This window comes from Anabrus simplex, chromosome 3 (genome assembly GCF_040414725.1).
Source record: "Anabrus simplex isolate iqAnaSimp1 chromosome 3, ASM4041472v1, whole genome shotgun sequence".
Taxonomy (NCBI): Eukaryota; Metazoa; Arthropoda; class Insecta; order Orthoptera; family Tettigoniidae; genus Anabrus; species Anabrus simplex.
The window spans coordinates 243,574,264-243,589,368 of record NC_090267.1 but is presented as its reverse complement, the minus strand read 5'-3'; positions in this window follow the sequence as shown (position 1 = coordinate 243,589,368).

The window sequence follows — 15,105 nt, the reverse complement described above, 5'->3', positions numbered from 1 at the left end:
TAATTAAAGGATGTTGACATTGATTAGTGAAGTGTTCTTAGATTTCGGACTACAGAATTTCCAGAAGAATAACATTAAATAGATGTCAGGTGTAAACAAGGGCGCCCATACCCGGGGCAAGGTGGAACCGCCTCACCCCCCACCCCCACCCCCTAGCTCTCAGGGAAAGGAAAAATCTAGTGTAGTCAGGTGTTTTCCTTCCAAGGAAATGATTTAAATGTCAGTATTACGTAGAAGAGGTAGTACCGTCCCCACCAACAGGCAGGGGATACTGTGGGTTATTCTGCCGCAGAATACAAGTTGCCATTTATCCTCCAAAATATGAAAAATTCTACTTCGTACCCCCAGGTCTGCCCCCCTACAAACTGCCATATGGGCGCCCATGGGTGTAAATGATAACATAATGAGAGCTATCATATGATAAATACATTGGCACTTAATTTTTGAAATTATTATTTATTTTTGAAGAATAATTTAATTAATCAGTGATGGTAACTTTAGTTATTTTTAGAGCAAAAATGATGATTTAATGAGGTGTCTTAACTTTTCTTCCTGAAATGTGAATGTTATGGGGAATTATTCTGAAATGCTTGATTTACATGAATGAGAAGATGTGTTTATCTTTTTATGATGGTTAACAAGCGAGATGATTGCGATAATGAAATATTTACAGATAAATGCAGGCAAAGCGAACTGAAATCCTGTGAATTGATTGGCAAATGTAATTTATATATATATATATAAATATATATACGGTATATGTATTGTGCCCTTCTAGAGGCACCCAAATGCAGTGGTCTTCTTTCTTGGTATGTGCGCTGGCTGCTCCTGAAAAATAATGACATTTAAAAGTATACCCACCACCGCATGTAGACTCTTCTTCCTCAAGAGTGGTGCGTCCTTCGATCCCTCGGGTTACTGGGCCACACGTCGATCGGGGGTGAGGAAATGAAAGATGGGGTAAACTAAACTATTAAATAACGGTGCCCAAAGACTGAATTAAAATTTAAATAAATAAAATGGTTTATTTAACAAAATTTTAAAATGTAAATGAAAGTAAACTGGTGTAAAATGAAATAGTGTGAAATGAAACTAAAATTTAAAACAATTGAAAGATCTGCATTACAATAAATGAATTAATGAATGAATTAATGAATTCTCGACTCAATGTCGATTAAATTTGTGTTCTGAATTACATCTAACCATTGTCTCCATGACGATGACGTGACCACATTTAAACACTGGTCAGAAATATAGTCTCATTTGAATGAATGATTTATAATACCTTGAAAATGTCATCTCACAAAAAATTCAGTAATTAATTAATTAATTTAATAATCCATCCAATTGACATTGACGTTAAGGTGTCTGTCAAATATTTAACTCATGTTTAAATTCATTTGGGAAGCACCCCACTCTAAAATAATCACAAAATACACTGACCATGTGTAATAATGACGAAAAGAGAGAAAAGGAAAACAACCATGAACATTGTACTTTTCTGTTACATAATCTTTGCCACCTGTTCAAACTGCTTGTGGCTGAAAACATGAATTTTTTTTTACTGAACTGAACGCTCGAGTGTTACCACCACTCATTTAATTTGTTAAACCTTATTTACTGGCTGTGATAGCCTGGACTCTTAAAATTACTCAATTGAATTAGGCCAAGTGCCTCAAGTTTACATCTCAAATGAAAGCGATCCCTTTACATCATTAATTTTACCTAGTTTGCCACTGTTTGCATTTTCATTGTGCACGCATATTTGTGTGGTACCAACTCTAGATGGAGGCAGATCCCATCTAATTTATGTCATTCATTTACGGCATTTGTGATACAACTGCTTATTAAAGATTGCTTCATTTACCTAACTGAAATGTAGTGGATTTTAAAGACTTGGTGACTACTGACTGCCTTTTATATGAGCATCCCACTACTATATTTTTTACTATGAACTAATCGATGATCTCTTACCCTAACACATGAAATCTTATTTACATAAATGAACATGTCAATGGAGAAACATTGCTCCTAAGAAATACTGAACTTAAAATAACCTGACTAGGCCTATTCTATTCTATTTACAGAGATTAAATCAAACACAATTCACGTATCAGATTTAAAATAATACGGTGACAAAATATATACAAAGAAGTGATATCATAACAAAAATCTGGATCCCAAAAATCGCTGCCAAATAAAATTTTTAAAAAAATATGCGCAATGAAGAAGCATAAAATGTTACCCTGATCCATGTAGCAAAATTATGTGAATTTGATGGCAATCTTCTAACCTCAGACCAAAATATCTGGACATGACCTTATTCAATCTTTACGGACAATAATTATTCGCATTACATGTCATCAATGATTAGACTTGACTATCAAAACGCGCATTGATCAGTCGCTCTGTACACAACTTATCTCGGGTTCTCGATTGCATATTTTCCGAGCATTTATTTTCCCTGGAAACTATTTGAAACACTACAGGCTTTCCGCCTACAACCATAACACATGTCGTCATGTATTTAACACTCTCGGTTAAATTATTCATCTCTCAACTCTATTTATTCATCAATATTCTCGACGTAGTAACTCATAATACGGCCTCACTCGTATCCGGCGGGCGAATAACTGTGTCGTTCACGCATCCATTTATACGACACTCTTAATTAATGACATGGTCCAAATATCACATTTTCCATTTCTCACCACAGAACATCAGGGATATTACTATTACTTTGCTCGTTATTTTGATTATCCACCGTTTCACATCTTATGAAATATCAGAGCTAACTTATCAATGGCTTCCTGTCACTAATTAAATAACTTAAATAACGAGATTGCTACTCAAAAAACACGGCTATCGAACTGTGTAACCACATTACATAAAGAAATTAAATCTTCGCGTATCAACCATCGTCGCGAAATACAAATTATGAGAGCTACCGGAAACGGTCATCTGAATAATGATTACAGAACATGAAATAATAAACCTAATGCGCTAATAGCAACAATAAACATTTAAACTAACATGGCAGCATCCACAAAATCAAAATGTCAGCAAAAATACCGCTCATTATCACAACTATTATTATTATCATCACTTTAAAATCTGCACTACCGTATGTAAATTTCTTAGTAAAATTAGGATTCTCACATGTCAAAATGACTTGCATTAAAAGAAAACTGCGCAAGTAACACACGCTAACACTTATTTATAATAATAATAATAATAATAATTATTATTATTATTATTATTATTATTATTATTATTATTATTATTATTATCCTAATTTTATAATTACTATCCGATCCGTGAATTATTTACAGTCCTATCTAAAATTCTAAACTACATTTTGATCATCGACTGTTCATAGTCTTACTTGTTTACAGATTACATTATGCTCATTTACCTTGTTTGTGCTGGAGGCAGGTCAGATCATCCTCCGGACCCCGTCATGTTGAATTAATATCTCATCTTCAGGCTGATGTTATCCAAGAGGTCACACACGCAAACTTGATGCATTTTCGCGATCTCCCTTTTCCAAATCCTGCCTGATATTCACCAATTAAGTGCTGAGTTTGTTCTTACAACCAATTAGCAGGGCTTTAGAGAAGATTTTATAAATGATCGACAGTAGAGATATTCCTCTGCTGTTGTCCATAACTGATTTGCCCCTTTCTTATAAAGTGGGTAAGTAAATGCGCACTTCCATTCTTTAGGGATATTATCAGTGTGCCAGATGTCCCGTAATAATTCATGGAGGGTCAGGGCCAATTTGTCGCCACCTAATTCCAACATTTCTGCACTTATTCCATCTTCGCCTTTTCTTTGTTGTCTTTTAAGTTCCGAATTATTAGTTTAACCTCTTACAATGTGGAGGTTGCTGAGTCAGAATTTGGTGTGAGTTTCTCAAAAGCAAGTTGGTCATTGGGACCTTCATCACAGTTCAGCAACTTCTGAAAGAAGTTTGCAGTTTTCCTTGTTATATGTTTCTATTGTCCCATGTGGACGTGAAGTTGTTCTTCAAATTTCTTATAGTAGCTTCTGGTATTTTTTTCTTGAAGTCTTGATCAATTTCCACCAGTCTGGCAAGTTTGTATTTACGCTTTCCTTTTCTAATGGTTTTGGACGTTTGTTTTTGAATTTTAAGGAATTCCTACCATTTCTGATTTGTGAGAGCTCTATCGTTGCCATGTCTTGAGTCTTTGATCAATTGCTTTGTCACAGATGCCATTCCACAATCTCTGTTTTCTTCTTCTTGGTGACGGCATCATTTTCGATGCCTGGTGTATTGAATATTTGAAGTAATTCCTATCAGCTGGTAATAAGATGGTATATGTAAGTGTAAAATTTTAAACATGATATGTGATTTTAAGAATTTAAAGATCAATTCCTGGTGTTCTAAAAGTTCTCATTTTGGCTTTATTTGGTTGAAGCTATATTTTTAGTAGTGATAAGTGATGGTCTGAACTTATAATATTTTTTTACTTTAACATTTATTATTTATCTCTGATTATGGCTGGTGACTGCTACATGATCGATTTGAAATTGGCCTTGGTGATGTTTGGGGGATGTCGGAGCTTTCTTCTTGCTGGGTAGTGCCAGAAAGTATGTTGACATTGCTTGTAAATCAGACGTTTGCTGAAAGTCAATTAATCCTTCACTATTTCGGTTTTCCCTATTATGTGCTGGATACAATGCCAATGTTCTCCTAAATTTCTTGTCTGTACCAAATTGTGCATTAAAGTCTCCCATCAGCACTTTGACGTGGTGTCCTGGAATTTTGTTAGTTACTTTCTCTAGTAGTTCCCAGAATTCACATAACATTCGCGGATCTTTTCTACTATAGTTGTTTGTGGGAGTATGTGCATTGATTCCCGATTTGATCGAAAGAAGTGAAATTCTCTCGGAAGGAGATGTAAAATTTAGCACGGAATCGGTGATATTTTTTCTGACTGCAAATGCTGTGCCAAATTGTGGAGGTTCATTGCCGGCACTCCTTCGTAGAATCTATAATTTCCTGATTCAAAGTAATCTTGATCTCTATATCAAGTTTCTTGTACTAGAATTTGAATGTCAAATTTGTCCATAACGTCTGTTAATTACTTCAGTTTTCTAATTTTGAGTAATGTTCTGTTTCTATGAAATACTTGCATTTTGGTTTGAGAGATTTGGGAAGTTCCAAAACATTCCGCAAGATGTTCTAGGTCCCCCAGAATCCGATGACCGAGAAAACGTAGTATATCTACTAGGGCCTGGGATAAAAGCCTTATTCCATCGTGCTAATCACTCGAAGGTTATGGGGAGATCAACCGTAGTCGATCTCAAAATGACAACGAAGGGTTTGAGCCTTAAGGTTGCCTCAAGATGTATTCTGACTATTATTTGCTTTTTGGAAGTAATTTTATAACCAGATGCCCTTCCCGATGTCAACCCTCTTCCTTTATCCGTGCTTGGGATCAGCAACAACAGTTAATGAGCTACTCAAACTACTCATTAACTGCTGCTAACTATGTTGAGAATGCAAATAATTTAAACTTTTGCGATGTCTGACGGTAGGAAACGCCTCTCAGGCAGTCGGTATAAGGACCAGAAAAAATAGAAAATGGGGAGCCAGTAGACATAAGAGGGCTAGATAGAGCAAATGAAGATTTTGGAAAATTATTTAGGTACATTTGTTCAGCCTAAAGGAATACCTGATAAAGATAAACCTTGAACGAATTCGAAGGTAGACATAAGTCCCCTTAGTTCTGTTTACGGGTTGGGGTGAAGTGAGATGAAATGATATGGCATGTTTTACGACCGGATGCTCTCCCTAACGTCAACCTCAGTTGAGGACTTAATGAAGATGAACTGAATGAAGGTGAATGGAACGGGGTAACGAGGTGGAGGGATTCAGATGTGGCTTATACACTGTCCTGGCATTTGCCTGAAAGTGAAAATAGGAAACCACCGAAAATCATTCTCAGGACAGCCGACGACGGGGTTTGAACCCACTCGTCTCCCGAATACGAAGCATGGCTGCATAGCTGTAGCACCACTTCGCTGTGTTTCAAAGATAGACATAAATCAGTGTAAATCTTTGATTGGTGACACTGTACCGTCAACGTCACAGGGTTCATTGAGCATTGTATACATCCGTTGAGTACCACACTATCACAGCTGACTGTAGCTAGCAACTTTTCTTCTAATAGGCTACTGTCACCTGTTACGTTACCTGTTAGTTGGTTCAGATCGCATGGCATTGCTCGAAAGGATAGACGATTTTGTTGGAACGACCCTAATCAAACCAGGTCTCCCGAAAGAAATAACTAAATTTGACAGCTATTCTAAGGAAGATTCTAATCATCACTTTACCTATAACATTAACACTTTGTGCAATAATGAAAGTGTTAAGAGAGAATCGCTTATTCACAAAGTAAAATTGGGGGTTATTTTTAAATTTCTGATGCGAAATTTCTTCAAACATAAAAATATTTTCTACTTTAGGTGGTTATAGCAACTAGCGGCACATTTCCGAGACTAGTCATGGCAGATCCCTGGCCCAACAAGAATCCATCAGAAATGAGAAGAGCAAACCATCAGATTAAAATTGGGCGACACCCTCCATGTAGAAACAACAACAAACCCGGCATTGGAGAACGGCGTATAGAAGTTAGTCAGTTTTTGGCTCACTAGTGTCTCCAGTTAACAGGAAATTTATCCACAATATTTAGAATTGTGCCTTTGTTGGCGGACCTATTTACAGTGCACTATGTCTTCTGGTATGGGCTAGAGCAATTTTGTTACTTTCATTGATCTGTCTCAGCTTTATCCTTGGCTTTGACAAAATGAAAGTGACTGAGGTATGAGTGATACTAGTAATGCCATTCCTTCTGCAGCCAGTCCCTGCTATGAATGGCATGAAAATATTGCTCATAGGGTTGGTTGGTGCATGCATTTCAGTGGGCTTGACAGACTGATATGTAATAGCAACCTCTGGCTCGGTGAGGAAAGCAACGGGAAACTACCTCACTCCTCATTTCCCTAGTACGCCTCTTCAGTGATGCCTAGGCCATCTATGACAGCTGACGGTGGAGCTGTTGAAGATCCAACCAGCCTTCGGGCTGAGGACTAAACATACATACGTACATACATACATACATACATACATACATACATACATACATACATACATACATACATACATACATATTTAGAATGTATTAAAGTTCGTCCAGTTACTTGGAAAACTTCGATTCAGTGATAGGAGAATATAAACTTATTGTTCAAAGGGACCTAACATCTAGGTCATCGGCACAGAACATAATATAGACTAGGAAGAACGACTCGTTGTGAAAATAACTGTCATCATTATCTGGAGAAAAAATGCAAAAATGACATCATTCACATTTCCCATCAACAAATCAAGAACAAGATGTTGTCTTTACCGAAGGCTGCTAAATATTACAGGATAATGTTGGACTGTACACCAGATATTTTTGTTGTTGACCAAATTAAAATTATTGAGCGTTTTGTACATGTATATACTACTGTTGTTAGAACTCATGACGTGCAAATGTTAACATTTTCTTGGCATGTGAGGGGTACATCTGGTTCCGGACTTACAGAAATTGGTTTTAATGCAGTTACAGGCAATGAAAATGCGTTTAGAGAATTTGAGGGGGCAGAGATATGATAATGCTTATGATATGAAAAGAATGCAAAAGCGGATTTTAGATATAAACTTTTGAGTGGGGCGCTACACGCAAGGGAACGTTATTTATGTCAAATTCCGCAAATGTCACATTATTTTCTTTGCGATTGCTTTCAGTTATTGTGTTACACTGCTCGCAAGCCATTTTTATTTGTCAGATTTGTCTTTCTTGTTTCAATGGACCTCATTTTTTCTTCTTTTGTTATCGTGAATTTCTTGTTACGAAATAATTTCTTGTAATATTGGCTTTTCGTATAATTGTGTTTTTACTGTTGTTATGCAATTTACGTTTACAATTTACTTCGTTGTCATGTTTACTGTAAGTAAACTGTGCCATCGGGATATATCCTAATTACAATATACTTGATGATGATGATAATAATAATAATACATAATATATTATTATATTTATTATTATTATTATTATTATTATTATTATTATTATTATTATTATCTCAGCCCGGTGGTATTTGAAAGTACTCAAATACGTCTGCGACGTGTCGGTAGATACTGGCACGTAAAAGAACTCCTGCGGGACAAACCTCTGGCATCTCGGCGTCTCCGTAAACCGTAAAAGTACTTAGTAGGACATAAAATTAAATAATATTCACATAATTAATATTACTTGTCTCTTTTTGTTGTAGTCTCTGTAGGGTCTATATAACTATGGATTGATAACAATGAGTTCAAATCGTCATCATCTTCATAATCGTCGTCGCAGTTGCTGCTGCAGAAAACCCTCTAATTCGTTCAAAAGGGCTTGAATTTTTAAAAGAAGAACATTAAGTCGTGATTAAACAATAGGAGAGAGGGTAGTCATGGAGGATGGACACTGTGAATAACAAATAGATGATTTAAAGGAATAGTGGGGGACGGGTGGAAGTGGTAATGGTAGTGGTACTTACAATATTCCACTGGGCAGCAAACCTTCTGGGGCCACCCTGCTGAAAATTCCGACACAATAAACAATCCTAGGCGAGATGAACGAACGAATGACCCGTAAAATGTGTAATATGAAATCAAAAAAGAAGGGCCATTTCTGCATTGCCGTGTCGTGTAGGATCTTTATGGTACACTCGCAGCGATTTAGGCCAACGGACTACCTCTACCAGGAAGGTCTCTCTAGACCAATGGTGTCGCTAAGAAGCAAATCGTCAACCGTTGGTCTGAGTAACAAGGTGCTAATAACGGAAACACCAAGCTGCGAGAGTCCAATGGTATCTCATGCTTTGGTGTATTAGGAACACAGGATAACAAGATGGTGAGACGTGTTGCAATGAGTTCGCTCGCTAGAGGCAAGTTTTGCGCTCGTTGCATGATGGCTAGACGATCAATGTCAGCTAATTCCTATGAAGGGGCCGTTATTTCAGAGCCATACCTGTTTTGTTATTTTCGTATTTTATCTGTACGATAAATATATCTTGTTGCAGACTCGGCACTCCGAAATCCTCTTTCTAGCAGCAGTATCTATTACTAAAATTTTACTGTAATTCTGCTGACTTGCATCCGGATATTTTGTAAAGCTGCTATAGCATAACAGGGGCTGCCTGACCGAGGCAGTAAAGGCATGCTCGGTTCGCCCGGAAGGACGTGGGTTCGAATCCCAGTCAGAAAGACGTAAAATTTAAGAAATTAGATTTCCACTTCCGGAGGTGCATATGGCCCTGAGGTTCACTCAGCCTTCACCAAAAATGAGTACCAGGTTAATTCCTGGGGGAAAAGGCGGCCGGGCGTATAGCTAACCACTCTACCCCATTACGTGCCGAGGTTAACAATGGTGGAAGCCTTTACCTTCCACTCCTCCAAGAGCCTTCATGGGCTGTACGGAGGTGACTTTGCTTTGCTATAACATAACATTGCCAGATTTTATTCTTTTGACTTCTTAATATGTTCGTCAAGACGATATTTCGTTTCTACACTGAAGAAAATGGAAATTGCAATACCCAGAAGGAGTGGTGCTACATTGCTGCAATTGAACAAGCAAGACGAGTGTTCGGTTGTGATTCGATGATTACACTTTCAGGTCCCTCTGACTGCAAATTTTTACAACAATCAATACAGGATGTGCCCACCACGAGCTGCAATACATTGATGAATTCGTCGAGGCATGGAGTCAATAAGGCCCTGGATCGCTTCCTGAGGAATTGTGGCCCATGCTTGCTGCACTGCACGGGTCAGTTGTTGCAGAGTTGTGGGTGGCTGAAAACGGTTGGCCAGTTGTCGACCCTTCATGTCCCACACATGCTCAATAGGACTGTGGTCCTGGGATCTGGCGGGCCATTCTAAGGTTGTGATGTCGTGGAGAGCTTCTCTGGAGATGCGTGCAGTGTGAACCCGGGCATTATCCTGCTGAAACATCCCATTAGCAATGTTCGCCATCATAGGGACAACCACTGGATTGAGTACCCAATCAACGTATTGTCGAGCAGTCATAGTGCCCTCAACAAGCACTAATTGTGATTTCACATTAAATCCAATAGCTCCCCAGACCATAATGTTTGGTGTTGCCCCTGTGTGCCTCTCGACAATAAGATCTGGGCGGCTCCTCTCCCCGGTACGTCGGCGCACACGATTCCGGTGATCACTGCGGGCAAGACAGAAGCGCGATTCATCACTAAAGACGACCCTATGTCATTCGTCAACCCACGCCGATCTTTCTCGACACCAAGCCAGCCTTACACGTCGCTGTTGTGGGGTCAATGGAACACTTTCTACAGGGACATGGGCTCGTAAGCCAGCTGCACGCAAGCGATTACCAACTGTTTGTTGCGTAACGTGGGGTGCCACAGCTGCTCGAATTTGCTCTGCTGTTGCATGGGGTTCCATCCGGGCCATTCGAATGATGCGGCGATCCTCTCTCACAGTTGTCTGTCGCGCTGGGCCTGTGCCAGGTCTACGAGTGTGGGTACCTTCATTTGACCACTGCTGCCATACACGTTGTACCGTAGATGCCTGTGGGCCAACACGTGCAGCGACAGTCCTTAGCGATAATCCAGCCTCACACAGACCAATTATCCGAGCCCTCTCAAAAGGCGACAGTTGTTCATAGCGTGCCCTTCTCTGTCGTCGAGGCATGTTTGACGGGGAACACTTCAGTGCACAGACTGCAAGTCAACTACGCTACACCAGAGTCCGTATACTGGAGTTGATTCCTCCGCGACCAATCACGTGGGGAGACCTGTAGCAACAATCCAATGGGTCTGAAACTTTGATCGTTTACATACCTGCATGGTATCGTTCCATATCTTGAAAATCAACACAAACGACGAATGCCTTCATGGTGTTGCAATTTCCATTTTCTTAAGTGTATATTAATACTAGCTAATTTAATGATAAGAATTGGTCTTGTTCAAACACTATCATTTTTGGTTTTGTGTATTTTTTCAGACAGTGTTAAATGATATTATTTCCCATTTCTAAAGTAAATTATAGGTTAAGCGTAACTTAATAAAAATGAAGGTAATATACTCTTATTTTACGATTCTTAATGGAGGCTCTGAGAGACCATGGTGAACCAAAGTGAAGACAATTCATAAACTGCACGTCGGCGTTTCCCACCGCCGTCTCGAGAGGATCGAGACGGCTGTGGCGTTTCCTTAGATGGTCACCCGAGTGACTACCAGAGGCCGTCTTAGCATCCAAAGCCCACTCCATATCTTCAGCGCGTACACTGTACCTTATTGCACTCTAACGAAACGATCATTTCATTCATCAACGTGGCAGTTGAGATCGCCACGAATGAATAGAAGCTCGCCGTCATTGATGGATTGGATTCGAGCCCCTAAGCCTGTCCGAAGGCGCTATGTTTTTCGTCCGAACAAACTAACCGAGGTGCACAACGTGCCACAAAACGCATATACTTACTCTTCCAATAATGACTTAGATGCTCATAAGGCGATCTAAGATACCGTCTTGGACAAAGAGCTCTCCTCGATATGTCTTCCAGGTCGAGTGATATCGAAATAGGTCACTTTCGGGGAATTCTCTAGCTGATTCTTAGTTACTATATGAACGATGTGCATAATAAGACGCCGAAATCTGACGCCAGCCCTTCTCCTTCTTCCAGGCTTGGTCTGGCACTAGGATTTCCGTGGTGTCTCCTAGTAGCGGAGGTAAGTGGGATATTAAAGTAAATTATATAAAATGAATTTAAAATACGTACCGTACTTATTTACAGAGTATCAGTACATTTGATTAAGAATTACATATTAATGGCGTTTAGCCTCCGGAGAGGCCTGGTGCAGGTTCTTTTCTAGTAGAGGCTTATTACACTATTTGTTATTTGTTTTTTCGTCGCACCGACATAGATAGGTCTATGGCGACGATGGGACAGGGAGGGGCTCGGAGTGGGAAGGAAGCGGCCGTGGCCTTAATTAAGGTACAGCCCCAGCATTTGCCTGGTGTGAAAATGGGAAACCACGGAAAACCATCCTCAGGGCTGCCAACAGTGGGGTTCGAACCTACTATCTCCCGATTACTGGATACTGGTCGCACTTAAGCGACGGCAGCTATCGAGCTCGGTAGGCTTATTACACAAACTGCATGTCTGTGAAAATGGGACTTTAACTAAGATGATTTCTAATGCTGAGGATATCACGAACATCCAAACCCCGACCCAGCCACGAATGGAACCCGGAATCCTCTGTGCCAAAGGCCAGCGAGCAAACAATTTAGTCATGGAGTCGAACAAAAATTAAGCAATCCTGTGGATTCATTTATAAATTAATTGTAATACAATGACATTAATGACAAGTAAACATTAAATTACATAATTAGAGCTATAATAATCTACAACTAAATAAATGAAATCAGATACACATGACCCATATTAAACATAATGTAATTCAAATAAAATAAATTGATGTTCATGTAAACAAGCCTAACATTTTTGCCAGCGACGAACAATTAACTTAGTAATCCCTAACTAAATATATTTAGTACGTGACGCACATACTAGTAGACTCACAGACTGATCATTGGCCGGACTGAGTGATTCGGGTGGTAGCACGCAGGCTTTCTGGCCCTACATTGGCGGATTCGATCCTAGCTCATCTCAGTTTTGTATCGGGAGATTTATCAGCACGTAGAAGAATGCTTGCGGTACAACATTCCGGCACCTCGGCTTCTCCAAAACCAAAAAAGTAGTTAGTGGCCCGTAAAGCAAATAAAATCGTAATATTGTTGAATATTCATGTTTTTCTACTCTCCAGAAAAAAAACACATTTTGTGAAATGTTAATGAATATAAGAGGGACGAAATTAATCGCTCTAGTTTATGAAAAGGTGTTATATTCAAATATTTCTTGCTACTTGCCTCGATTAGCCATCAGAAATTAATATTTTCAGCTTTCTGATTAAGTATGCAAGATTATCATTTTACGTTACTGTCAATATCCTGATCTTAGCCAAAGGATTTCCAATTCTACGTCATTTCAGAATCTGAGGAACGAAATTATTGATTTGAAAAATCCCACTTGTATTGCCCGGGATTCGGACCACAGCCTCTTTTCTGGTCAATGAAATAACTTGTAAATTTCCTCAAAAATATTAGTTAAAATACTTTCCTGGTACATTTTGTCAACCGTGCAAGATTTATTTCATCTAAAATTAACTATAAAAAGAAGGAACTGTAGTAGGCCTATCGCCAAATCTTTATCTAGGTGCAATCCCACAAAAATTTACAAATTTGACAAATCTCCCTTTATTACTTCAATAAATCACACTTACTTTGTACTAGTGTCTGAGGGTGCGCTTATATATTTTGTACATCGAATCTTACTATCTAAACGCATCCATTAGAAATCTTGTAGTATATTCAAAAAGTCTCAGGCCATGTCGTTGTAATTTCCCTTCCCACCATTACAAGAACAATCATAATCTGAAGGTAACACTGAAGAGAATTTCGAACAATACGTCTGATAAATACTCTAAATAATCTTGCTTTAAGGAATTCCTAAGAAGACTCAGTGCCGGATTTATAAACGGGGCCATTGGACCTAAGCCATGGGGGCCAAATTTTCGGGAGCCCTAAGAACGGAGTAGTTTTTTTTATTGCTGTTCTATATTTCAATGTTAATTTATTTAATTTTTAATTGAAAAATGTCATTTTGGAAAAATACTCTGCGAAAGTTCGTGGAATATTTTGTGTTCAAAGTTTGGGAAAAGATGATTCAGTGGTAGTTTGTTCCGACATTGAGGAGGTATGCAATTTTGCTTGTCATTCACCTTAGTATTAATATTCAACGAACTCTTTGACTTCGAATGTGAATTCCAATGATACCCAACCGGATTTCGTGCAATCCTTGGGTTCTACGCCGCCATATTAGGATTCCACGAAATTATATGAAATATTTTAAGAAAAGTCTTAAAATTTAACCGTTGGCAGTTTGCAGTGGGCACTGAAGATAAACTTCATTGATGATTCGACATTTGATCTTGCTGCTATTAGTGAAAAAAAAAGGTTTCCTGCAGTTTCAAAATGCTTACACGTGACACTCCTATTACCTACATCTAATTTAAGCCTATGTGAAAAAGTGTGTTCATGTTTCTTCTTCTTCTTCTTCGTTTTGCCTCATGACTGAGTCGTCCTGACTATCATAATATCCAGCCCTCTAGCCGATGAACCATACTCCGCCATTCTTCCCTATCTAAGGCTTTCAATGTGGTTGCTCTGAGAGAACTCTGTAGGGAGCCGTTCACCATGTCAATCCATCGCGTTGGTACTCGTCCTCGTTGTCTGATTCCCTCGACTTTACCCTCAACAATCAGCTTTTGAAGACCACCAACTCGACGCATTATATGTCCAAAGTAGCGTACAATCCGCTGAGAGACCTTACACGATAGACGAACTTTTATCTGAAGTTGGTTCAGGATTGATGTGTTCGTGCGATGAGCTGTCCAAGGAATCCTTAACATTAAAACTAAACAACGAAGCAGGCTTCTGCCCGTCGAAGAACGTCTTGTTTGCCTGTCAAAGTTGTGGCCAATAATACACATCAAAAATATTTTGAAACCTGTGTGCAGTTAACTTTGTTGTATCTTAGACTGTATAAATGGTCCGTTATTGGACATTATAAATTTTCCAGCTAACTCATTCCTAGCTGCTAGCGTTTCGCCCCTGTGTGCTAAGTTGGGCTCATCAGTTGGTAAATAGCACACCCACCAAGTCGCATGGCTAATGCATACCGTGGAAGCCACTGCGTAGGCTACCTGGAGCCACCGACAGTGCCAATGCACTATGAGAGACTTTGTCTCATTACCAAAAATCGATGCCTGCCTGGCCATCAGATGATATAGATGTTAATTCCCATGGAAACCTGAAATGTTTCAGGTCCCATGAGAATGATATAGATTATCATCTTAGCCTGTCCTATCCAGATCGTAAATACGACCCTTAGTTTGTTT